The sequence below is a fragment of the Mandrillus leucophaeus genome, unplaced genomic scaffold (genome assembly GCF_000951045.1).
Source record: "Mandrillus leucophaeus isolate KB7577 unplaced genomic scaffold, Mleu.le_1.0 Scaffold15, whole genome shotgun sequence".
NCBI lineage: Eukaryota > Metazoa > Chordata > Mammalia > Primates > Cercopithecidae > Mandrillus > Mandrillus leucophaeus.
In genome coordinates, this window is record NW_012101476.1 from 7,350,088 (window position 1) to 7,354,030 (window position 3,943).

Here is a 3,943-nt window from a genome sequence, read left to right on the forward strand (position 1 = left end):
AAAATTCTAATGCTCTATATGGAGCTGAGGGGATTAACCAATTTACTGACCTGACCTGATGGGTCAATCAGGTCCACTTCTCCATCTCAAGGAACTAATTGTCATTTTTCTTTTCTCGAATCTGCCTCTCCAGGAGAAATTGTTCGCTGTAGAGAGGTTTTAGGAGTATTCACTAATTATCAGGACCACGTCTTCTGGCAGAAATGAGAAACAAGCATGAAGCCTGATAAACGATGTAGTTGCTACAAACAGATGCTCTGCAGGAGCTCCTAGATAGATGGTGATGTGGGCACGTGCGCCGATTCAGCCAGCATTTTTGGTTACCTGGTATGTAGTCAACAGTCTTAGGTTCCCTGATGCTTTCATCTCAGAAAAGATTCAGAAGCCATTCCTGAATATAAAATGGTACACTTACCTTGGAAAGCAGTTTGGCAATTCGTGCAAAGTTAAATTACACCTACCTTCTGATCCACCTAGTCCGTGCTTAGACATTCATCTAAATAAAAATATTTACCCAAAGGCAAGCTTATGTCCATATAAAGACCTGTACGTGAATGTTCCTAGCTACTTTATTGATAATAGCCAAAAACCGGAAATAACTCAAATGTCCATCAGCAGGTGAATAGATTAAAAACTAGTAGTATATCTACACAATGAAACACCATTAGCGACCAAAAGGAATAAACTATCGGTGCACACCGTGCTGATGTATCCCCAAACCATCACACTGAGTACAAATAGCCAGACAAAAAAATACAATACCATGCCGCTCTATTGACACGAAGCTCCCGAAACTGGTCTCTAGTGACAGAAAATCATCGCTGGCTATGATGGGTGGAAAGGCGAGGAAGGAAAGTGTGGGAGATTACAAAGCAGCAAGAGGAAATTTGGGGGGATGAGTATGTTCACTATCTTGATTGCGGGTGCACACGTTTGTCAAAACTCATCAGATTGTACATGTAAATATGTACAATTTATTGCATGTCAATTAAATCTTAATTGACACTTTGTTAAAAGGTGTTATTCTTGCCTTATTACTGAAGAGTCAAAATCTGCCAACTGGAAATGTGTGATATATTCACTAAGCTGACTTTGGAAAGTCAGGTTAGATGTCACTTTTAGGCCGGGTGCAGTGACTCCTGCCTGTAATCCCAGCACTTTAGGAGGCTGAGGCAGGAGGATCACTTTGTGGCCAGGAGTTTGAGATCAGCCTGGGCAACATAACAAGACCTAGTCTCTACTATATATATATAATATGTGTGCATATATATATACACACACACACATATATATACACATACACACACACGTATATATATTTTAAAACATATATATTTAAAAACATAGACATATGTTTCTAAAATACATATACATATGTATTTTAATATATGTATATATACACATATATTTTAAATAAACATGTATTTTAAAACATATGTAAAAGCATACATGTTTTTTAAACATACATGTATATTTTTTAAATACACATATTTTTTCAAAGATACTACTTTTAGCACTCCAAATTGTTCTGTGATGAGAAATCTGATCTCTCTCATTCTGCATTCCCTATCCTCACCCCACACCCAGTTGAACACCAAGGCTTCAGACTCCTGTGGCACCACCAGAGGAAGAGAAGCGCATGAGAGCAAATCTTCCTCTCCTTTCTGTGAAGTCAACAAAAGGGACAAACCCAACGTAAAGGTCAGGAGTCAGAAATGCCCACAACTCACTCCCCCATGCACGTCACAGCAACCAGTCTTCGGCAGGAATTTACCTTGAACTGAGTAACGGGGCCTTTGGAGTGGGTTTAGGCTAGACTGCAGACTCATCACAGGAGCCCACAGCATGAGAGAAGAGGGAGACACCCTGGGACCCCGTCCTGGGGGAGATTCTTGTCTTTCTGACCTCACCAGAAAGCCTCCTGCTTTGCAAAACTGCCTGTTACCCACAGACAGGCTCACCAGGAAGAGGCAACTGTATGCCAAGCAGCATGTGAGTTACTCCACGCACGCTCCCAGCTTTAGGGTTTGCCAGCGACACCAAGCAGCAGGCCATCTCACCTGTGTCTGTGCTAACTCTCCCACCCGGAAGTCACACAGTCCTTCCTACCCACTATGGTTCCAGCAGTAGCCTCCTTCCACCGCTGAATCATCTATGGCTCCCATCCCAGGCTAGCCCCAGACAAGCCCTGGTTGCTCACATCCGAATAGGCTCTCATGAGGTGATTAGGCTTTCTGATGCGGTCCTATCCCAGATGAAGGAGGCAGCCTTAGTGTCTAGGATGTTCTGCCTTCTCAGAACCCAGGTCCAAAGCAAGGTCCAATGTCAACATCATGGACTCATGCTGAAACAACGAAGATGTGTGATGCCTCTCACATAGACTCAGGTCTCCAAAATCATGGGGCTACCTTCTAATGGAGAGCCAGACAGTGCGTGGTTCTCTGTCCTAAGTCTAAGCGCCACCACTGGAGATGCCATCAACTCTTCTGTTTGAAATATTCTCCTGGCTATCATGTCTGTGCTTCAGCATCTCACAGAGAAAGAACTTCGTCTGGGGATTGTTGGGGTTTTTTGAGACAGTGGTCTCCCTGTGTCGCCCAGACTGGTCTCGAACTCCTGGGCTCAAATGATCCTCCCCCTTCAGCCTTCCACATAGCTAGGGATTGCAGGCTTGCACCACCAAGCCCAGATGTCCAGAAAAGTGATGCTGCTATTTGTTCAGTGAATGTCGGTGCTTAGTAAACTGGAGGGACCATAAGCAGCTTACTACACAGAATGTTAATTTCACATTTTCAGTATAAGAGAATGGTTCACAACCTGAACCAATTTGCCTCTCAGGAGACATTTGATAATATCCGGAGATGTTTGGGGTTGTCACAACCGGGAGTGGGGGAGTGCTCCTGGCATACAGTGGGTCAAGGCCAGGGATACAGCTAAACATGCTACAGTGCGTCGTACAGCATGCACACGCGTGTACACACACACACACACACACACGAAAAATTATCTGGTCCAGAGTGTCAGTGGTACGAAGGTTGAGAAACGTGGATACGCAATGAAAAGTTGTGTCTTTCCGGAGACCTCCAAAATTGACGGGAAAGTTAGCCACCTCTGTTTTCAGTTCAGTCTTCAGAATGTAGTTTTAGGCAAGGCATCTGATTTTTCCTGCCTCGGTTTCCCATGTCTGCAAAATGGGAAGGATTCTCAGTCATTTGTTCCTCTTCTCTCTCTCCTGCCCCGAGAGCTGCTAATGAATAGTTGCCAACTACGTTGAAGATTCTAATTACTGTTACCCCCAGGATATCAGCTGGAGATTGTAGGGCACCTGGGAGTCCCGCGGATGGGAGATACTGAGCTTAAAGGGAGCCAGTCCTGTCCTTGCTGTACCATTTATCATTCTCAAAGGGCAGTATCAAGCCCTTAGGCCTGAATTACTCAAAGTTGAATTACTCAAATCAACTCTGGCATCTGCTGAAGGCAACCCAGTGTTCTCACAATTAAATCCCAGCCTTTTCCAAGGTCAGGGACAGAGGACTTCGGCTAAGGGTTTCCCTTAACCAGCAAGTGAGATTCAGAAGACTCTCAGCATGTGGGGAACATTTCGCAAATCTTTGTTGATTGACTGCTTGATGCATGATTCCAATACGATGTATGAGTATGATAAAACTGGGGGTATCTAAGATTCAAAGTTGCCATTAGGATTCAATATACCAAGAAACTTTTCCTGTGCCTCCCAATAGCATAAGTGCTGCAATTTGGAGAAGAAAAAAAAAAAAAAGTTTGTAATTCAAAGTCTGCTAGATGATTGCAAAGTTGTGCCTTCACAAAGTTCTCACCAAGAAGGGGGATAGCCTGATGTTCAACGCCAAATACTTACCTGATGCAAGGATGAACCTCACAACTACCTTCCCTGCTCATGACCCCATCGGAATCCTGGACACCT